At 43.7% G+C, this 23541-nt stretch overlaps 1 protein-coding gene across 3 annotated transcripts in view; it reads right to left on the bottom strand.

Annotated features, from left to right (window-relative positions):
• PCDH15 (protocadherin related 15) overlaps window positions 1-23541 on the bottom strand; it is a 692202-nt gene that overhangs the window by 657575 nt on the left and 11086 nt on the right. The window lies entirely within an intron of this gene.

Raw genomic sequence — 23541 nt, 5'->3', positions numbered from 1 at the left:
TGGCCTTTGAAATGTCTGCTTTTGGCTGAGTGGTCACACAAAACCTCCCTGTAAAACTGCCCTTTTTCCAGGCTCCTGTATGTGCAACAGGATGGGGATACAGGAACATGCACATAGGAATGAGCTTGAGAAATGCTGTTCAAGGAATTACACTAAATAAGGCAAAAAAAAAGCTTTCACGTCTTGAAATATGTTTACAGAAGGAACGAGTTCAATGGGAAGAACTGAAACCACAGAAAAGGTTCATGTAGTACCCAGCCACCAGTTTCCATCACTCCAACAGACAAATTTTTACTTCTTCATAAATGATATTGTGAAGGCAGAGGACTACTGGCTTGTTTTTTTTAAGGCTTCATATCCTTTTGTAGAGGCACAAAGTGGAAAACAGGGTTTACCAGCTGGTATCTGGTGACTTCAGAAAGCTACAGATCACAAAAAATGTTTACTGTGCCCAAATCCCCACTCAGACGAACCCAGAATTAAGACAAAAAGCACCACACCACAAAACACCCCACACATGTAGAGCATGGATTTGTTCTCTGTGTGCCTCCCACACCAGTCTCTCCTGACTCCTTCATCCTGTACAAGACAGACAACATCTGGTCCCAATGAAAGCATCAAGGTAGTCGCCAAATTTTTTCCTCTATAAAAATCCCAATTCTTTAGAGACCCTCCAGCAAAATTGCCAGCTGCTTTAATCCAGATTAGTACAACATATTTGTTGGACACAGAAGACCACTTACATACAAACCAGAATTTTGCCTCCAGAAAAACAATACATGTGTCATTATACCTTTCTCCCATGCAAAGAACATACAAAAATCCATCATACTGAGACAGCAAATGTCTGAATTCCTTCTACACCTCAACAGAACCTGCCTTCACCAGGAAGGTGACAATACTAAGGTATAAAGGCCATGAGAGTAACTTCCCATCTGATCTCACTGATTTAGCCTGGGGTGACTTCAGCCAGCCAGAACTTGGGAACCAGTTTTACACACATCTGACTGTGTGTGATTTTACAGTTTTTTCAGATTCCGTGGTGGTAAAATGCCTCCAACACTGTCCCTACACCAACATCAGTGGGGGAGAAAACGTGCTGGCTGAGTAAGGAGCTTTGAGAAATCTCCTCTAAAAGAAATACAGGATTAGAGAGAAAAGGGGGGAAAACCCAAACCAAACAACACATCCCAAACAATCCTAAAAGTGCATGTGTGTGAAAGCACGGGAGAAGGAGGGTTAATTCTCTGTCTCTTCACAGCAGGAAGGAGGAAAGCTCAAGGTCCCTTATCTATCCTGTTCTCCATTATTTCACCTGCCTCATCCAATTTGGTTCCCATGCACAGTGGTTTTCTAACAGAGAGGTGATAAAAAATACAAGACTTTGTAAACCTATGGAAAATTATTTTGGCCTTTCCAGTTTGTGCGTGAGTTCAATAAAAAATTACTCCTTTTAAAAACTGACTGATGTCACAGGACCCCAGATAACTGGCCTTTGCTTTCATCTATAGATAGTAACTCCATATGGGAGATCTCCATAAATATCTGAATTAATTCATGCAAACGGTATTTTTTGTTTCTTTTTCAGAACTTTAAATATCTGCATAAGGGTTCAGTGAAGACAGCATTTTCTGGAGCATGGACTGGAGAAGAAATTCATTTCCTCTGACCCTGAAGGAACTGAAATATGTGCAAGTGCTTCTCTGCCAAGACCTGCAAAGCAGTTGAGGGGGAGCAGAATAAAACAAGGCTTCACTCCATACAGGCATTTATAAAATGCACATAGCTTTCTTATCAACATGTGTAAGAGCCAAAGCTACATTCCCATCAAAGGTTTAACGGGCAGCAGCAGGTAGCTAAAAGAGAAGGAACTGTACTGCAGTGCACTGCTACATTGAGTGAATAGTTACTAAGGTCTGAAGTAAAAATAAAAAAATAAAAAAATAAATAAAAGGACAAAAAACTGTGTTGGCCTTGATTGCCCAAACCCGCCTACTTAAAGAGTGAAAGCCAAAACCTCAAGTCAAAATTTAAACCTCAAAATCACTCTGTTGACACTACCAAAATCTGCATCTATGGCAACAGCAGTCACTTCATCCTTCCTTTATCCCAGGTCAAATGAACTTAATGGTAATGCTGATCTTCCACACATGCTCCAAGGCTGAGTCTAAATTTTAGATCAACCAGTTGACTCAGAAAGCTGCCCAGAGTCCAAGAAGGAGGTTACCATGTTGCTCTAAATTACTTTAAACTTTCTACGCAAAAATTACTTTTTACTGATCTTTGTCCTACATGTACAAAAGAAAAAAAATGAAACTCATAACCTGAAAATAGGATAAAAAAGGTAGTTGTTCTGTTTTGTTAGGTTTTGTTGGTTTGTTACCCTCCCCAGCTGTAGCCTGTTTCCCTTTCCACATATCTATTAGTTTATCTTACTTAAATATCTTTGTTGTGGCTCAAATGCTGTTCTACCCCAGTGAACAGTTTAGGACAACGTCCCAGTTTGAGACAGAGAAGTAGATAACTCTAAATGGGAGCAATTTCCAGACAGCCAGAACAAAACAGGAATTCAGAGAGAAAAACAGGAACCTTGAATTCTATTTTGCTCACTCTCACCCAAATTTTCAAGGATCAAGCTAACTCCAAACACACACATATATATCAATTTCTCAATTTGAAGGGGCTGGGGAAACTCCCTAATTATACAGTATCAAAATAAAAACAGCCTTCCTGTTCAGCTTCATCTATCTTGTTTCCTGACAAGTTCATTATTTTTACTTGTGTCCAGAAAAGAAGTTTGTGGAGTGATTATATAAATATCAGTTCACATATACTCTGTGCCCATCACATGCTGGTAAATTGGTTTGTGACAGATTTTTGTTACATCTTGTTGATTCAGCCTGTAACCACTGTATTAAAAAGGTCCCAAGTCGGAGTTGTAACAGGAGAGGGATTTTTTTGTTTGGTTTTAACAGTTTATTTTATTCACCCAGGCTGTAGGCAGCTGAAACCCTTCTCCAAAGACCAAGTCAGTATATGATAAACAGTTTCAGCTGAAGAATGCAAGAGATTTTACCTGACATCCCAAAAATGAAATAGTTCCACATTTTAGGGACAGAGGTTCCAGTTCACCTTTCAGCTTCATTTTCCCGGAGGGGGACATGAACGAGGGCAGGAAAAAAATGTTTAGAAAATCCTTTCCCTCTGTTCTGAACCTCTTACTGGGATTTCACTATCAGGAGTAAAGATAGTGGAGAATCTGATTCATGAAAGAACCTGCCCTCTCTCCCATCTCATCTCTTACCTCCCTGCCTTTGAAAATAAGTGCTTCCAAGGCCTTTGAAGCTGCTTTGCCCAGGTGAGTGCCCTGGCTACAAAGCTCCTTCAGAACTGCTCCACCTTTCTCTGTAGAGAACTTCACAGTCCTCATGTGCTTCCTGGCCACATCCCGACCCTCTTGGCCATATCCAAGTTTTTATTTCCCCCATATCAATGAAAAATTCATGACAGAAACTTCAACTGGCTGAGAGCATCTGAGCTCCTCCTGCACAGCTGGTCCTCAGCTGGGCAGCACTGCACTGATTTGGCTGGAATAAAAAACGATGAAGGTGGCCTTTGCTCTCCTCTGATGACAAATGTTATCACACAGTTGATGTTTCACCAGCAGCAGACAGGGATTTTTATATTAAAATTTTTAATCCCACAGCAGTGTGCCTTGCTAGAGGGGGAGTGAGCAGCACTGCAGAGCAACCTGATTTGGGCACAGAAAGCGTGGCATAATTGTACTCTTCCTTTCCAACAGGAATAAAATATTAATTTAAGCATCCTGCCTTTTTTTTTTGTCTTTTTTTTACGATATTCCAAATATAGAAGGTTATTTACAAGAACAAAGTTTTAAAGAATTTTTCATGAGATCCCCTGATGGTTTAATTAGGAGAGTCTGGAAAAAAAATACAAAACTTGATACTGTTACTATGGAGTGAACTGTCCCCGGAGGACTTCCCACAGACACTTTGTTAAATTAGCCAAGCTAGTAGTACTATAACATTCCAAGGGGGTTTGGGAAGCAAAACTACCATTTGCTACCTGTTTCAGCCATCTTTCCCTTACCTCAGCTTCTGGAGGTTAACTACACCAAACAAGAATCCTAGGAAATCCACCCAAAGGGATGGCATTCCTCAGGAAGACATTCTGAAATATTGCTGCTAATTATTTGAGTTGCATCCTCAGTTCTTCTCATGTTTTCAAACCTTATTGTCATTTGCATTCAAGCACTAACAGTTACCTAAGCAAAACTTCTTTTTAATAAATATTCAACATTTTAGACCTGCCAAGTCATATCTCCACGCCAGGAGTACTTCTGAGCCAAACAAAAGCCACGGTCAATGGGACACACTGAACCCATAAAAATCCTTACACAATACTAGAATCCACAGCCAGAATCCCCAGTAAAAACCTCATTGCCAAGCTTTTATTTCCACCAACACAAAGCCACCCTTCAACACCCTGTAACGAAGTTGAGAAACACACCTAACACTTTATTCTACTGCCTTCATGTAACAGCTACAGCACTCAAGAAAAATTTTAAGAGACTGTGTCTTATTATCAACCCTTCGCACCATTAATACGCGTTTCCACTTTTTCTGTTTCCTTTGGGAGTGTCTTTTGTTTTGTTTTCCTAACCAAGTGGAGTAATTTTATAAATTATAGTGCAAAAAGAGACCTCTCTGCTGCATCCTGCTGAGGCCCAACACAGCAGACTCACAAGGGAAGTCTCTGCTTTTGGTCCTGGAGTACATTCCAGTGAAAATCATTTCTCCCTCCCAGGTCTGAAGGAATCTGAGCAAGTTCCCACTCCCCAGGAGAGGTTCTCATTCACCTCTGCTGTATCCTGTCTTGCTAAAATCTGTAAGACATCTTCCAAGTGAAAATACATAATTCATCTCCATGATTATTTTATTAACTTACATGGGTTTAGCACAGTGTTCCTCCCATGCTCGAAAAGTACTTCTTACTTTCACAAACCATGAATAATTTCCAGTCTGCTCTGTACCGACACCGTCTCCCACAGCATTCTCCTGGAAAAGCTGCAGCCCATGGCTTGGACAGGGGCACCCTGTGCTGGGTCAGGAACTGGCTGATGGCCGGGCCCAGAGACTGGTGGGAACGGGGCTGTATCCAGTTGGGATCCGTCACCAGTGGTGTCCCCAGGGATCAGTGTTGAGCCCAGCTGTTTAATATCTTTAGTGATGATTTAGATGAGGGGATTGAGTCCACCATGAGCAAATTTGCAGATGACACCAAATTGGGGGGAGTGATGATCTGCTGGAAGGCAGGAGGGCTCTGCAGAGGGATCTGGACAGGCTGGATCCATGGGCTGATTCCAAGGGGATGAGGTTCAACCAGGCCAAGGGTCGGGTCCTGCCCTTTGGCCACAACAACCCCCGGCAGCCCCACGGGCTGGGGACAGAGTGGCTGGAGAGCAGCCAGGCAGGAAGGGAGCTGGGAGTGGGGATGGACAGGAAGCTGAACAGGAGCCAGAGTGTGCCCAGGGGGACAAGAGGGCCAATGAATCCTGGCCTGTATCAGGAACAGTGGTAGCAGGAGCAGGGAAGTGATTCTTCCCCTGGACTCAGCTGGTGAGGCCACCCCTGGAGTGCTGTGTCCAGTTCTGGGCCCTCAGCTCAGGAAGGACATGGAGGGGTTGGAGCAGGTGCAGAGAAGAGCAGCGAGGCTGGGGAAGGGACTGGAGCACAAGTGCTGTGAGGAGAGGCTGAGAGAGCTGGGGGGGCTCAGCCTGGAGAAGAGGAGGCTCAGGGGAGACCTCCTCACTCTCTGCAACTCCCTGACAGGAGGGTGTAGCGAGGTGGGGGTCGGGCTCTTCTCCCAGGAACCAGCAGTAGGATAAGAGGGCTGGGTCTTCAGCTGTGCCAGGGGAGGTTTAGGTTGGATACTGGGAAGAAATTTTTTACAGAGAGGGTAATCAGCCATTGGAATGGGCTGCCCAGGGAAGTGGTGGATTCTCCATCCCTGGAGGTGTTTAAGGTGAGACTGGATGTGGTATCAGTGCCATGGGCTGGGAACCACGGCGGGGTTGGATGGAGGGTGGGACTTGATGATCTCTGAGGTCTTTTCCAACCTGGCTGATTCTATGATTCTGTGATTCTATGACATCAAGAGCTCTTTGTATCCAGCACAAGCGCTCTCAGATTTTAACCTGAGTAAGAACTCGTGGGTTAGGTCCTTTCCTTCTGCTGTAGGTTCTTCCTGCCCATAGATAAATCTTAAAGTAAGCTGAGGAATATGTTTAAGACCAGGTATCAGAAGGAAGGGAAGCCTTGAAAAGCAAGTTGGGAAAGTAGAGCAAGTTTTTACCATTACTATTTTTCTTTATTTGTTTTAAAATGAACCTATACTGTGCAGCTGAGAGAATGGAGGGCTGGAGATTGCAATGTTTTGAGTTGTATTTTCTTCTTTTAAAGACTCCAAATAACGACTTCAAATCTGGGATTCCTTGTTCTCAGCAATGATGGATGCCCTTTGTCACTACTGCTATATTATTTAAGCTCCCAACTAACAATAAGGAAAGTTAGACACAGTTGCACTAGAGTTAAGAGTTACTCTCACATGTTGCTGTCCAGAGTTATGTATCTAAACCCCAAGTAACTTGTCAGGTTGAACATTTGACTATAATTGGTTTAAATCTGGATATTTGCAACAATATCAGATATACCAGAGATCTATGTAGCCGTTTTTTCCAATCTGCAACAGCGCCCAAGAACAGGTGGCCGAGTCAGTCAGTCAGACTAAGCCTGTATTCATGTTCTCCCAGCGCTCCCCAGGCCTCAAAAACCTGCAGCTTGAGTGCTTTGAACAAGAGGGAATATCTGCACTTCACCACCTTTCCCATGTACGTGAAGGTGTGACTTCTTTGCTCCCACACACCTGCCCCTCCACAGCACACCCACGTGGGGTGTGAACAATTAACTCCTGCTGCTCTTGTGAACCTTTGCATTTCATCAGACTCTCTCCAGGTCCTCACTGAAAAGAAACCAATTCTCTACTCACCTTCTCCACATCACTCACAACATCACAGGCCTCCTTCCCTCCTCTCCCCTGTATTCCCTTTCCAGACTGACAAGCACAGCCTATTGAACCGTGCTGCACAGACACCATTCTGTGTACAGATGATGCCTTTCATCAGTCTCTGAACTGCTTCCATTGCTACTCTCGAGGCTGGAAGGATGATGGCTGTGCAAAGATCCAGGCAATGCATGGATTTATATGGTCACAGAATGCTCCCTTCTGTTTTCTATTCCTTTTCTAATAATTCCTAACCATTGAGCCCCCTTTTTGACAGCTGCCAAGCACCCTAGCTGATGTGTTCATAGAATTCCCTATTTTAACACAAAGATCACACTCCTGAATTATAACAACAATCAGAGCCCAGGTTTCATATTAAAATTAGGATCCCTATGTACATCACTCCAACATTTTTGTTGACTGAATCTCATCTGCCTTTTTATTATCCAGCCACTCGACACTCCAAGGCCCTTTTGTAGTTTTTCACAGGTCACCCTCATCTTTCTTTCTTGACTATGGATCATCAGCATACCAGTGCTACTTTCTTCCAAGGAACAGTAGAACAACACATGTCTGCTTGTAACTTGCCTGCACTGTGAAAGCTGACTCTCTAACATTCGTTTCTTACATTTTTAAATCACTTTTTGTCAGTGCAACCACCTTTGTTCTTATTCCCCTTGGTCCCCTAATAGCCCTAGCTGATCCCTTCAAAGGCTCCAGTAATTGCAGTAGGATCAACTTCCCACTACAAAAGTTGCATTGATTCTTCTTCACTTTGCTATGTTTCAACCATCAACTGGTTCTAGTCCTCATTAATTTCAACCAGCTTGCCTACTATTGACACAAGGCTTGTGGATCTGTGATTTCATTCAGTACCCCTGAACTACTCTTCAAGAGCCATTTTTCATTCCTCAATTGTTCATTCCTTATGGTCCTGTTCCCCTTGTTGATACCAAGCCCAGCTGCCATGAATTCTCAGCTCTAACTCCTACAAGTAAGTGTGGTGTAGTCGATGCAAGAAAGGCTCTGGGAACAACATTAGGAATTACACCCCCTGCCCCTCTCAGGGGCAGCTAAAGAGCTGTTTCTCTTGGGGGGTTCCCCAAGGAATTACTCCTTGCTTCAGCTGTAGCATTTTAGGTTCCTCACTCATTGGTACTGTTGGTACTGGTGGTGCAAAAAGTCACAGTTGTGAAGTTCCTCTTCACCACTTTGCCAGATTAAGGTGCCAAAACTGAAAGTTGCCTCACTTCAGCATCAGCAAAGTTACTGGATAACTGAAAAAGGAAAGTTAGAACAAAAAAGTTTTCAAGTTGCAAGGTTGTATATTATCCAGTTGCAACGTAACACTGTCTGTATCTATATATAGACATATATATATTTATAAAATAATTGCAGGAGTTGATAGCAGCTTTTGACAAGAGCTTTTTGATTCATAAAGCTTGAGACAAAGGGAATAAAACTAAGCAAGAATAGAAGAGATGCTTATCCTTGGAGGAAAGCACATATTAGGGGTGTGTGGGGGGGGAGAACAATGGAGCTGCTGTGCAGAATTATGATATGGGATGTCCCCAGACCCTCTAGCTTGGTGGAGTTTGTTTTCTCTGCCAATTCATTCCCTCACATGCACAATACAGCAGGGCTTTCAGCTCAGCAAACTACTAAACAGTGCAGGCAGATGATCCTTCTTCCAGTACAGTGACGTGTTCAAGACACATGGACTGAAGAGGGTCAGTTTGTGGTGGGGTTTTGTTTGTTTTAATGCTGTGCTGCCTCTAGAGAGGATTCTAAATAATATTGTCATGGAGCATATTTCACCAACTAAAGCATTGGAGATATAAACCAAGGGCAGGTTACTCTTGCTGCAACCAACTGGCTTCCCATAGAGCATCCAAGCTACTGCACCACACACTGACAGATGCAACATCACTTCTTGTCTTCTGCAAATCAGCACATGTTGGCAACCAAACCACTCGGTACCTTAACACCCAGATAGGTTCCAGGAAGACTTTGCAACCCTCTCAAACCTCTAAGATCAAATTTTCCAGGCTGGCTGGGACTCTGAGCAACAATGTTTAGTGGAAGGTGTCCCTGCCCATGGCAGGGGTGTTGGAACTGGGTGATCTTTAAGGTCCCTTCCAACCCAAACCATTCTGGGATTCTACGAAATTAGTGTCCCTGTCATGACATCGTAGGCCTAATGAAGCAAAAAAAGTGCTGAGCCTTTACAGAAAGAAGCACAATTCAGCACCCTCATGTTGCACAGGGAGAATCTGTGTAATACATAAGACTACCTCAAAACTGGATAACAAATCGGGCAAGAATTTAGACAAAATCTGAGGTCCAAAATTTGGTGGCCAGCCAGTACCTCTGGTTCCTGTACCACATACCTGAATAAGGGAGGTACCATCACAGCTCTCTACTTAAATTTAAGCTATGTTTTGCTCTTCCAACAGTGATTCAACACTTTGCCTAAACCTATTCTCCTTTAGGACACTCCATCATCTCCAGGGCATTCATGAATATACCATTAACTAGTTGAGTTACATACACCTTTAAATTTATTTCTGAAGTCATCCCATCTTGTGTTACAACTGTGTTACAAAACAACACAGCAAGAGCACTGCACCTTGGACTACAATAGCAAAGCTGCACATCTAAAATCACATTGTCACTCCAACAAGGCACCAAAGCACAGGTTCTGTTCAGGTGTGCTGATGTACATATTGCCTTTAAAGGCTTTTTATGGTAAATTTAACTACTGCTATCCTGTCTTTATACTGAGTTTACTGGTTGCTGAACTGATGCAGTTGGGGTTATTAGCAGGTTCACCTATTTTAACAGGGCTTCCCCATTCCCCCTCAAGTAATAATAAGGTATGAAGAAAGCATAGTGCTGCACAGTGGCTTCACCTACAGCTGTACTGTACTGTTTCCCTGCCCTAATTTATACAAAACATGCAAATTTGGGCACAAAGTGAAACGACAACACGGCGTTTCGAAACACGACCAGAACTACTCGTCATACAGCCTGTTCATCTCACAGAAAGGGAAATTACCTGCAGGGGAAGCACTGCTCAGATTCTGCTGGGCTGCACAAGGGGTGCACCCGCCCTGCTTGGCAATACAGACACAGCAAGGTCTCGGGCAGCTCTTCCCTCCAAACACTGAAGAGCAGACCCTGCACAGATGGCTGTACTCACTTTTCCTCTATCCCTTGATAACAGGCACTGTCAGTGCAGCTGGTTAAACCTGCCTGTACACACCGTGGCCCCCAAAGCACAGGCACTTTGATATGTCTCACAGGTCTCAGGCCATCAGCACTATGGGACGTATGAGGCAAAAAGAATAGAACCACAGAACAGGAAGGGTTGGAAGAGACCTTAAAGATCACCTTGTTCCAACCCCCCTGCCATGGGCAGGGACACCTCCCACTAGCCCAGGTTGCTCCAAGCCCCGTCCAACCTGGCCTTGGACACTTCCAGGGATCCAGGGGCAGCCACAGCTTCTCTGGGCAACCTGTGCCAGGGCCTCCCCACCCTCATAGGGAACAATTCCTTCCCAATATCCCATCTAACCCTGCCCTCTGGCAGTCTGAAGCTATTCCCCCTTGTTCTGCTACTCCAGGCCCTTGCCTGAAATTCTTCACCAGCTCTCTTGGAGCCTCTTTAGGCCCTGGAAGAGGCTCTCAGCTCTCCCTGGAGTCTTCCCTTCTCCAGGTGAACAGCCCCAGCTCTCCCAGCCTGGCTCCAGAGCAGAGGGGCTCCAGCACTCCAGCAACTTAGTGACCTCCTCAGCACTTCCTCCAGCAGGTCCATGTCCTGCCTTTGCTGGGAACCCCAGAACTGGGTTCCCAGCACACACACTGTGTGTGTGCACAAAACTAATGTGTCTGGAACTACATGTGGTTTGGAATCACAGAATCATCAAGGTTGGGAAGAGACCTTCAAGATCATCAACCATGAATCCAGCACCATAATCACCCCTAAGCCCTGTTCCCATGTGCCACATCCAGGTACCTCTTGAACACTCCCAGAGATGATGACAAGAATGAGGTGTGTTTAAAGCTTTATACAGCAGAAGAAAATATGGCAGATGTTGTGAAACTCACAGAGGAAACAGTGAGGTTTGAGCAGAATACTTGCTTGTTTGAACAGGGTATGGGGAAAGGGCATGGGGACAGATGTGTTTTAAGATGTGTTTCAGAGCTAAAAACTGTCAACTTTATGTGACTTTGGTATTTAGGATATCCTTCTTAATTTGAGAGGAGATTTTTGCCACCAGCATAATATTTTACATCCATGTTAATATTCATGAGGCAAACATTTCTTATATGTGTGTGCACATAATTTTTTTTTTCTTTCTACAAATGACAGTGAGAACTACACTTTAAACCCCCTTTTCTTTGTGTTTCTCATTCTTGCAGCTGCTTCTTTTCTTTCAGTGTCTTTAAGAATAAAGGTAACATTAATTTCAAAATGTTGTTAGGGAAACTGTTGCATCTTATGGAATTCAAGATTTATATTGTGCTGCAAAACAATCCCTTCTTTGCTATGGGGAGCATTTTCAGCTTTTATAGGATTAGCCAGTGTGGGGAAGTTGATTTATCTGCTTTAGCAGTGTGCAGATATGAGCACAACCTGTGCATGGGGCTCTTTGTAACAAGAGAACAGAGGGGGGGTGTGCTGAGCCCAGCCTGGGGTTTGGTGGTTTGAGTGTGTCGAAGAGATGATCCCTCTCCCCTCTTGGTTCTCACTGATAAATGATGGCTGCAGCAGCACCTCTGTGACACAGCTGCTGATTGTAAATTATAGTTTGATAGACACAGAAATTAACAGTAGAAAGGTCTTAAGCCTGTTCTTTCTAGTGCTGATTTGGTAATTGCAAACTGCGGTTAAAATAACTGACCAACTTGACATGGAGCAAATTGATTCAGAACTTCAATCTTCTGCTGCCATGCACCGTTAACTTTGCTCTGCAGCTCTCGTATTAGACAACCTCATCTCCAGGCTGGCAGCCATGCACCTGCTCAGGAGGGGAAAAGCCCTGCTCAGGAAGCCTAAATGCAACCAAGGCAGAAACAGTGCTGCCAAAAGGCCCTTCCCATCAAGACACGGCTGCGTGTGCATCACAAATTACCCTTTCAGTGACAGGGATCCCTGTCTCTTCCCAAGAGGAAGAGCTTGATTGTTGTCTTTAGGACTACTTGCATTTCTGGGAATCACAAGGTAACTTGACCAGCAAGTGGAAAAAAAATCTCACTGGATGTGTGGACAGACTCTTGGACTGGGAATGAGCCAGTGGTCATGGTTCACAGGGGTATCGGTGATTTAGGACCTGGACTGTTGAGGAGGGGCCTCAACAGTGTGGGATTGGGACCTCTAGTAATATTCTCTGAAATGCTGCATGTGCTGTGCACAGGACCAGAGAAGTGAAAAGCAGTGGTTGAAAAATGATATAAGGAGAAGGGGAATGGGGGCAATGTTTGAAATGGGGAACTTGTATATCAGGTTTAGATGGTTTTGTCAAAATGGCAGAGGAACTAACTGTTGCTGCTTAAAGCACAGATTGAGAGTGAAGGGTAATTTAAATGGAAAAAATGGGGTCTCGAGAGCAGAGTAGAGGGGGAGAATCTTCTACCTTGAACTGCTGGTCACATTTCTTTTGATACAGCCCAGGATGCAATCGGTCTTCCTGACTGCAATAGGCTCTAGTCTCTTGATTAACACAGCTGTGATTTATCCCAACCCCAAAATCAAGGATTGACCTTGGGGAACACAGAACTGCTCAAACACACCTTTGCTCTCTGCTCAGCAGCTGTCCAGCCATGCAGCCCAGCTCAGCTCCCTGCTGCAAGTCCCACTGCTGGCAAGAGGCAACACTGTGCCTTGGACTAAAGTACAAAGGCTGTCAGGCCTGCTGATAACACACTCCCTCTGGATTCAAGTCTTGATGCTCCATGCAGAGCATCTGGGCTGATAAGAAACCCATTCAACACACAGCAGGTCAGGCCAGGATGATTTGCCAACTGTGAAATCCAGCACCCCTGTCAGCTCCTCAGACTGTTTTCCCTCTTCTGCTCAAGATCAGCCACTTCCAATTCTCTGGACAGGACCCTCAGACTAGAAGCATATGGTCTCCATGCTAATTAAGGCTACTAGTCTTCCCAAAATTTCCACGGAACATCTGATCTCTCTCGCACTCCTACCCTAGCAGCAAACACCCCTCGGGGATGCAAACTGCATGGACAGCAGGGAGCAACAGCAAGGGAAAAAACAGATACAACATGATATCAACCGCCAGCATGGCAACCATTACACCTAGTGGATCCACCATTTAGCAACAGTTGTATCCAGGATTTATTTGCAAAACTGAATCAACCGAGAATGCATTATGTATTCTGCCTCACTCCACCACAACGTTGCACAGATTCAAATCAATCTAATTTAAAGAACCATCTTCCTGTGAAGGTAAGTACTATTCCCACAGTAAACAGCTAAACCATTTTCTAGCATTAATGATTCACATAATTCTTAAGAGCAGCAGTGCACAGTCATAGAATCTTTAAGGTTGGAAAAGACCCTTAAAATCATCAAGTACAGCCATCAGCCCAGCTCCACCACCATGTTCCCAAGTGCCATAGCCACATATTTTTTGAGCACTTCCAGGGATGGTGACTCCACAATGCCACTTCTCACATCACATCACCAAACAACAGATTCCTTAACCCAAAATCAAAGGGCTAACTCCCTCTAAACACACTGCTTAACACTAGCGTGCATTTGCCAGCATATTGTTGAAAATTCTCTTTATTTTGGGAGGTATTTCTCTTTATTTGTTTCCCTACAGTTCAATCTGAGATGCTTCACAGCTCAAAACAAGTTCCAAAGGCATTTTATTTAAAAAGGCCCAAATATCCGTTTCATACAGTCCATTACATCAGAACATTGCAACAATTTCACCTACTTCAGCCCAAATAAGAAATGATTGCACATATTCTTTAAACAGAGAAGCTTGTGTCAAAGAAAATAGCTTTTAGATATTTTACAACACTTTCATCCACAAAGGAATGCTTGAGGCTTATGAAAATATGCACCTGCTCATTTGAGAACGTGTCTTTACCCCACAGTGGGAGAAAACAACAAAAAAAAGCGAAACTAATGCAGCAGTTCTGTCCTCCACACTGGAAAAGGCAGCCAGGTACAGGGACTGCTGCCACAGCTGGGAAAAGCTGAGTGAAACCACACCTAGAAACACCCACGAGTCTGAAGTTTCTGCCCTGGAGTTAAGACTGTTCTCCCATCACAGCATCTCATACTCCTGGGTAAGATGCTGAAGGGTACTGGAAGTTTATAAAACCACAATATAAAACCACAAGGGATCAAAATCCTCCCAACTCACCTCCCAGTAAAGCACATGGGAAATGCTGACGTGCTCCCTCGAATAGGAGCGTGTCAGTAATGCACGTCCCAGTACCATTTACCTCTACAATACACAGTCCTGGAACTTCCCATTCAACCATGACACTCAGTGCAACATAAGCAGGTTCTTCTCACAGCAAATAAATACTTCCAGCCATCAGCAGATTTGTATCATTAACTGATATAAGTGCTGGAGAACATATATTTTTCTGTGAGTCTTGCAGCAGAGTGAGCTTTGTTATAGGCTGCTCTCTACAGAATAATGATTTAGAGACCCACAGGATGTGATTTGGCACATAATCCCACTCCTATTTCAGCTGACTTCAGCACAATTTGTTCCACTCACACAGTCTTACTTTCCAGTACAAGTCAAGTTTCATTTCTGCAGACGTGTAGATACTCCTCTCGCAAAGGACACAGAGCAGCACTGAGGTCCAAAAATTAAAATCACCTACTTGCCCTCCTGGAACCTGAAGCATATTTTTTCCAAGAACAGGCTCTTCATGCAGAGAGAAGCTGCAGCTGCATTAGCATCCAACAGCAGAACCAAGCAGCTATGGCCAACCACGGCAGTGGGAAAACACAGCTGCTTTCCAGGATTTTCCCATCTTCCACGTACAGCAGCACTGGTCAAACCCCTCTGACAGAGCAGTCTCACTACAAGCAGCTACAACAGAGAGGAGAAAGCTGTGGAACAGCTCAGAATCAGCATTTTTAATGGTTCAAACTGAATGTGTCTCATCCAGGGCAACGTAAAAACAGACGTCACAGCTGAGCCTTAATGAAAATGGAAAAACAGTATCATTGACTTCTGTGTAACAGAAGAGCACTGCTAATGGGGAAGGGGGAGGGCAGGGGAAGCATTGGTGACCCTGTTAGCTGAGAAGCATTTGAAAGCTTGCCCTGCAGTCCTGGAAGACAGTGGTTATCTGCTCTGGTACCTGGTGACAAATCCCCCTGAAGCACAGGGAGAGCACACTCACTCCCTGGGCAGCTGCTGCCATTTGTGCTGAGCCAGAGCAGCCAGGGGAGGGAGGGAGGGCGCTTGTCCAGAATCATCAGGGTTGGAAGAGACCTTTAAGATCATCAAGTCCCACCTTCAACCCAGCACCATCATAATCACCCCTAAATCACCTTCCCAAAAGCCACGTCCAGTTGCCTCTTGAACACTTCCAGAGACAGTGACTCCACCACCTCCCTGGGCAACTTATTCCAATGCCTGACCACTCTTTTAGTTGTTTGTTTTTTTTTTTTTCTAGTATCTAATCTGAACCCTCCCCGGTGCGACTTAAGGTCGTTTCCTCTCATCCTTTCACTTGAGACATGGCAGAAGAGACCAACCCCCACCTCACTACAACTTCCTTTCAGGTAGTTGTAGAGAACACCAGGAATGTCCATAGAAACTCCCCACCTGTCCCAAGGTGCCAATAGGCTGCCTGGAAATCCAGGCACAGCTAGAGAAGTACAGCAGAGATGTCCACGACTTTCCAGTGTGCACACACCTAAAAAAGTTGCTGCAGAATTCATCTGCATCTCTGCTGTAGTCATTTACTCCAGTTTTCCAGAGACACGAGTATTTCTCAAAATAGAATACTCAATACCACCATTCTCAAAAGCACTTATTGATTCCTGCCCAGACTTAACAAGATATTTGACTTTCCGAAGCTGTACTTAATTTCTTTGTTGCTATATAGCCTTTCCCTGAGCTGGAGTCCCTCCTCACATTTCTTATTGTAAGCATAATTTTTTCCTTTCTCTTAAACCACATAAGAAGGTGGAAGTGTTCCACATCTGGCAAGCCACTAATGGAGAAACAACCCTTTGCAATTCTTTCGGAAAGGAAGATACTGAAATATAGACACAGGTACAGAGAAAACTCACTGCTTTAAAACCCCCTACTTTTCATAGAACCCTAGAATGTTTTGAGTTGGTAGGGACATGAAAGACCATCTAGCTCCAACACCTTCCACTGGACGAGGTTGCTCCAAGCCCTGTCCAGCCTGGGCTTGAGCAACTTTGGATAATTCGCAATTATTTCATACTCAAAGACCAGGAAATTTTTTTTTTTAAGTTCCAGATGAGACACGCAGCCTCCCTACTTCCTCAGAAGTTTACAAAACACTGCAATCTGCCAGCACCCACAGTTTTACATAAACTACACCAGCAGGACATGGGAAAAATAAATACACCCATAAGAATTCGTTTCTTAAAAGAAAATTGAGCCTGTATTTAAACGATGCCTTTAAATAAGTGATGTGGAAATCGTGGCTGACAAAACAGAACAAAGTGTGCCTTGCTAGATTCACATTCTATATTTTGCAGATATTTTCTCCAAAATCAGTCGTCTGATAAACTAATAGATCTGTTCTAAGACAGCTATGTGCTTTGGAAACAGGTTAATGTGGAAAGAGAGGCTTTAACATCATTTGGATTTCACATACGATGTGAAAAAACAACCCAGTGATGAAACTGGGAGGCACAGACAGAAAGAGCATCTGATCATTCTTGGGCACAGACATCATAAAATCATTCTGCTCCTACCTCAAAAAATTCACAATGCAGCAACGAAAAGTTTAAGCTTTAGGTTATTTTTATATATATTTTCTCCTCCAAAACAATATTTTAGTCACAAGAGACTTTACAGGGTAAAGTTATATCCTGCAAGGATAAACGAATCTGAAACTGCTTTCAATGAATATTTATCTGAGGTCAGAAAAGGCAAAATATCAAAAAACAAACAAACAAACAAACAAAAAAGGGTAAGCAGTATATTTCAGGGCATTTTACCAATGCATTAACTGATGGTTTATCCTCTTCCGTTTGATTCTTCAATTTAGACAGCATTATAAACCATTATTGTTAATTTAGATCCCTCTGTTTTCTTAATGTCATGCAGATGAAATGAAGGTCAAGACAAATTTGTCACTGTTTTAAAACCCAGAAATCCAAATGAGGAACCCACATGAAACTCCTTGATCAAAAAAATAAGGGCATTGACCCACACACACACACATATATGGGATAAATTCTGTCTGCTTTCTGTTCTCAGAGGTGGAACACGCTAGAAAGGTGCAACTGAAGGGAAAGAAGCACCTTCTGAGCGCTGCAGGGAAAAAGAATAGAGGAGATAAAAGTTAACTGTTGAACTTAGCTCTTCATTTTCTTCATGGATGAAAGAAGAGATTAAAAAAATGTTCCGAATAAAGAAGGGGATTTCTGGCATTCAAAGAACACAAAGGGAAAGGCCTCTATGTATCAATGCCTGAGCAGCAGTATTTCAGTAGTTTATCTTCTCCTCACTCGGGTGTACTGTGAGTAAACAACCACCACAGCCAAGGGGAGAGCACAAAGAATTAAAGGGGAGAAATACAACCGGAGCTGAGCAAATCGATATCTCCAGCACAGAAGTTGTGTTTCTCATTAGTTCATGGCTGAGGTGTTAATGGTCCTTCTGATTGTTGCTTCTTGAGGGTTTTAAAAATATGTAGAAAATTAAAAGGCTGTAAAAACGCCTGGCTCTGCGAAGCAATAACTGAGGAAAAGCTGAGAAGTGCTGAGGTAACCCTGCTGCTAACTGGTAATATAATTTAAAGAGGAAGGTTCTGCAGGTCCTGTATTCCTCACTCTGTCCTACTTGCCAGGCTGTAATTGCCATCCTGGAGCAGTAATAAGCCAGAGGAAAGCATGCATTTGGATACAGCTGTCAAGGAGGAGCTTTTTAAATTCAGATTACCCCCAGATTTGTTGGGCTACTAGCATTGTTCTCCATATATGGTTCCCAGTACAACAGGGGAAACAAATGCTATTTTCATGTACAATGCTTTTAAAATTTCAATTACCTCTTCCTTTATTTGGTGCAATCTTCTAAAGCAAAATTAAAATTAGTCATGATAGCCATATAATAGTCTAGGGGGATGAACATGTACCAAAATACTCCCACACTTCTGTGGTGTTTCCACTTTTAGACATTTGTTTCCATTCCCTTCTCCTCTACAGGAAGAGAAACGTCACCATGTCACATGGCAAAATACTGAAGTTGGAAGAAAATGATCCATTAAACCTGAGGCCAAAAGAGCAGCAGATAGAGTTGAGGTATCTTTTCCATATTCTGCCATAAATTACAACCAGAAAAGAAATGGAACCGGAGAAGAAAGAAGAGAGAAAATCCGGGTCATAAAAATAGAGTTCCCCAAAAAGCAGAAGGAAGCATTTCTTATGAAGGATGCAGAGTTAAGCCAGAAATCGAGGTGGTCATTGGCACAACCACTCAGTGAAAGACAAACAGAAGCAGCTCAGGGCATTCAAAACAGCAGAGCCAGACAGACGCTTCGAAAGGCTCCACCACATCAAGGGCACATCCTGCTGTTCAGGACAAGAATTGGTTACAGAACAGGAAATACAGGGTTTTAATTAGGAAGAAAGGGTGCAAAAAGATCTAAGAAACTAAGCTTCTAAGTCTGTATCCCACGCACACAGAGCTTGGGAAGGGAAGACTACGCTAAAAGATACACAGGTCAATGAAGAACTGGCAAACATGAGCTCCCTTCCCAAGACCCACAGGCATCCAGCAAATACAACAGCTTTTCAAAATACTCCTGCATCAATAAACAAATCAGATGTGACACTTCTCCCCTCACTGGACTTATAGTGATACATTTGGACCAACACCATAGGAGAACATATTCCAGAGAAACCAGAACTAGAAGAACTGGTGTGAGGGAAAAGGGGAATAGAATTGCGAAGGAATAAGCCTGGAGGAGGGATCCAGCATAGCTCCTCTGGCCAAGGGTGAAAGCCTGCAGAAACACCTTAGGGAGTGTAAAGCAGATAGTGAGCAGTCATCCACCCAAGAAAGCAAGTCATACCTGAGCCTGTTCCTCTGGAGCTTCCGAGATGTGCCTGCCTCGAGGTGTTTCAGGTTTTGGAAAAGCTCATTACTCGGCTGCACACACAACTCAAGTTGGCTCTGTGTACTCAAGCAAAGCTAACAGAATCCTGAAGGGCTTAGAGAGTACCAGGAAAAAAAGGCACAACACCAAGTGCTTCCTCTGTAAAGGCCAATTCAGATGTGTCCAGGCTTTAGCTCCAGCCCAGCCCTGACCATGAGGGACTCAGATTGGTTTTCTGAAGACTCAGCAGACAATTTCTAAATCATATTGCACAGTACCACAAATAACATGAAGGTTTCCTGCCCACGTGTCAGACACCACCAGAGGCATTCATGTGACACTACAGCCAAGGTGACAAGTCTGCTCAGAGCCAGACACGCCCTGGAGACTCTCACAGGAGCCCAACAGAGATGGATCTATGTCCACAGCAGCAAATCCCATGGATTTTACTGACTCAGTGTGATGATGAGATACAAGCACTCAGCTGGACTGGATGCACAGGTGACACCACCACCAACTAGTTATGCCTCTTTTGTCCAAGAAGGAAAAGAGAGATTGGGTTGGTTGGGGACAGGAGAGTTGATCAGATTTTCCATGAAGTGCCTGTACTGTGTAAGCTGTTTGGAGAGAGACAGAAGAGAGGATACCAACTCTTCCTAGCATCTCCCTAAGCAGCACTATAGAATCATGGAATGATTTGGGTTGGAAGGGACCTTGAAGATCATCCAGTCCCACCCCTGCCATCAGCAGGGACACCTCCCACTATCCCAGGTTGCTCCAAGCCCCGTCCAACCTAACCTTGGACACTTGCAGGGATGGGGCAGCCACAGCTTCTCTGGGCAACCTGTGCCCTGTGAGGGTGAGGCGCTGGAAGAGCTTCCTCCTAATATTTAATCTAAGCCTACTCTCTTTCAGTTTGAAGCCATTCCCCTCTGCCCTATCTCTCCAGTTCCTGATGAACTACCCTCTGACAGTGCTCCCTCAACCCTGGGAAGCCATCCTTGCTCCACTACAAATGTTAGGTGAAAACTGTTTGGTTTAATCCTTCGCAACTACACATTTGGATACTGCCTGCACTGCTTGAAAACACGGAGATTTTCTTTGATTTAACAAGTTCTTAAATCCTCAGGTCCCCAGATGAGATCTAAGCTCACACCTTTTAAGATGGTGCTGGGACCAAAGCAGATGTCACGAAAGGAGAGTGGTTGCTCGCTCTGGGGAACCACAGGCAAAAAGCAACATAATCTTTCTCTCTACAGAACACTTTGTGGAAGCAAGGGACACCAAGGAGGGCAGGAAACTACTTAAGCAAAAGGACAGTGCTGGCACAATAACAAATATGAATACAGAGGTCTTAAATAAGCACAAATTGTAAGAGAGGCACAGTAATTTGAGCAATCAGCCTTTCACTGAGAGGAGGGAATATTAACCATGACATGCTTTGTTTTCAAAAGGGAATGTTCAGCATGGCAGCTACAGAAGCAGCCAGGCAGAGTCAGTGACCCAGAAGGTCCCTTAAAGCACTATATTCCTATGAGAATTTTAACAACCAATCCACTTGTTCATTTGAGCTGTTGAACAAAACAACTTTCTTGATGACCTCTCAGGAGAGGCAGAAACCAAACAGAGCTCACTAAGGAGGAGGGTACAGGTGAACAAAGCAGATCCATCAGAAATGCCTTCGTAGGACTCTAGGATAGGGGGCTGGCTAATAACAAGCGATCTCTTGCAGACACCCTGCCAAGGCTTTGGTTTCTATTTTAAAGGCTGTCCGTGGCCAGTCTTTCATATTTACTTTTTCACAGTCTTGTTTAAAAATCAGCAAGAGGTCTTGTTTTTCTTTTTCTGTTGTTGTTGGGTTGGTTTTTTTTTTTCATTTGTTTCATTTTTTGGAGGGTTTTTTGTCTGTTTGTTTTGGGGGTTTGTGGGGGGTTTTGTGAGTTTTTTGAGTTTGGGGTTTTTTAGTTGGTTTGTTTCTTTCTTTTTTGTTGTTGTTTTAGTTTGGTTTGTTGGTTTTTTGTTGTTGTTTTTGTTTGTTGCTTTTTTGGTTTGTTTTTTTTTTAAGGCCAAGAACAAATTCAGTTTCAGGTACTTATAAGAAAACAAAAAACTAAAACCTGCATTATTTGAAAGACGAGTGTAACCCTTATGGAACAGAACATCCAAAATATTGATACAACAATGCTGAAATCCAGACACAGCAGAGAACATGAATCCAGACACAGCAGAGAACATGGGCAACCAGACTTTGGTCCACTACCTAACTACACATTTGAAAAGATCTAGTTTTTACCTCCTCCTCTCTAACTCTACCCATTTCCAAAGGAGCCAGGGTGCACAGTTATCTCAGCAGATTAAAATCTAATGACCAATCTTTTGCCATTAGACATGCCTACCTACCTTAAAGAGTCAACATCCAGCCTTGCCGTTGAGAGAAGTGCTGGTTTTGCTCCTATCAACTCTCAAAAACAATTTTCCAGATTTTGAGTTCCTCATTATAACTGATTTCAGAGTCCAAAATTCATTAGCTGTGCTTCACCAGCTCCCAACTGATACCATTACACAATGCAGCCAATTCCTTTGGGCTCTGACACTTCTCTTAAGTATACAAAGTAAAGTTGTGGGTTTTTTTCTCTTTTCTGTATAACGACATCAGTGGAACAACACACTTGCTGCTCCTTGCAGTGGGATTGAAAAACGGGGGAAGAAAGGTCTCAAAATATGAGCAGTTCTTCGTATCAGCAAACCTTACTCTCTGTTGTTAACAAAAATTCAGGTACATAGTCTACCTGAAATTATAGGTCAGTTAAAATGTCCAAATGGTTCCATCCTAACCACAGGAGAACAAGCCACTGCCAGAAACTCTAGACCCTGTGATTTGTGAAATGTATAGTTAAGTAGCTGCATTTGGATGCATTTCTTTTTAAGTAGATGCACTGTTTAAATCGACCTCTAAATCTAATTGACAGACATGAGATTGTCACGATGAAATCAAGAACTAGTTTTAACACATACACAATTATTAAAAATACAGCAGAAAAAGCCTGGCATACAGCTCCACAGAAAGGCTGTGGCCATCAGACTGGGCACAAGAAGCATCTGAAAACAAATCTTTACATATATATAGCAATTATATAATTAGATTGATCCTTCTGACCCTGGCATTGGTAATGCCCAGGGCAGCTGCACTCCTTCAGTGACTGCTTCAGATTTCATATCAAAACCTTCCATGTTAAGCTCTTCCTTTACATGCAACAAACATCCTCAGCCCAGGAATTGCCACCATTTTCCATGAAAACAAATCAACCCTTGCACGTGCATTGAGCACCTCTATCAGTTCTGATTTGAGTAGAGCGTGCAGAACCAAAACTAAAAATTGCTCCGTGGCTTTTAGGAGGCTCTGGAGCCCATTTAAGCCCCCACAAGTGGATATATATGTAAAAATATGTAAAATAAGATGTACAGCTGGAGCTCTTACTGTGTCTCCACCCTCGAGGCGCTGCGAACAAGACACTGCTATGGCTCATCCCTGCCCTGTTTCCGAGGTCACCAACACTCCAGTCAGCTCAGCAAGTGAGTCTGGTACCCTCTGGCTGCAGCATTATCCACCCCATCCCTCCCCCTGGGCCAAAGCCCCCTGAGCACACTCTCTCAGCCAGGCCCAGGCTGGAGCTCCCCACAGGCTCTGCTCCAGGGTACACAGCCCAATCCCGGGTTGCCAGCTCCTTCCCAAGTTCTTGAACCCCACAGCCTCATCCAAATCTATACCAGCAACAAGCAGCACGTTATTCTTAACCCTGCAAAATTACTTACACTACAAAGGGGCCACAACCAGGCAATCCAGGTTTCTGTGGCACTACCTGCGACCAATCTGTCGGTTAAAGCCTTTTCACCACCACTCCAGAAGTCTAAAATAGTGGTAGCCAGCCTCGAGAACACAGCCAATTTATTACAGTGATCATTTCTTATCGGCTCCCTTCTCCAATGTCTCTCACTGCTTTGAGCAGAATGTTAACTCAAAGAAAACTGAGCAATGGGGAAAAGGAAACAGTGTTCCTACAGATGTGAATGTCATGTAAATGTCAAACCTCCTGTTAAAATTTGATCAGGAGACTGAATGAAAGGGAAACAGCATTACTGTAAGTAAAC

The sequence above is a fragment of the Pipra filicauda genome, unplaced genomic scaffold (genome assembly GCF_003945595.2).
Source record: "Pipra filicauda isolate LSUMZ 115617 unplaced genomic scaffold, ASM394559v2 scaffold371_size1224239_pilon, whole genome shotgun sequence".
Taxonomy (NCBI): Eukaryota; Metazoa; Chordata; class Aves; order Passeriformes; family Pipridae; genus Pipra; species Pipra filicauda.
Note: the sequence above shows the minus strand (reverse complement) of the source record. Positions and strands in the feature narration are given on the sequence as shown.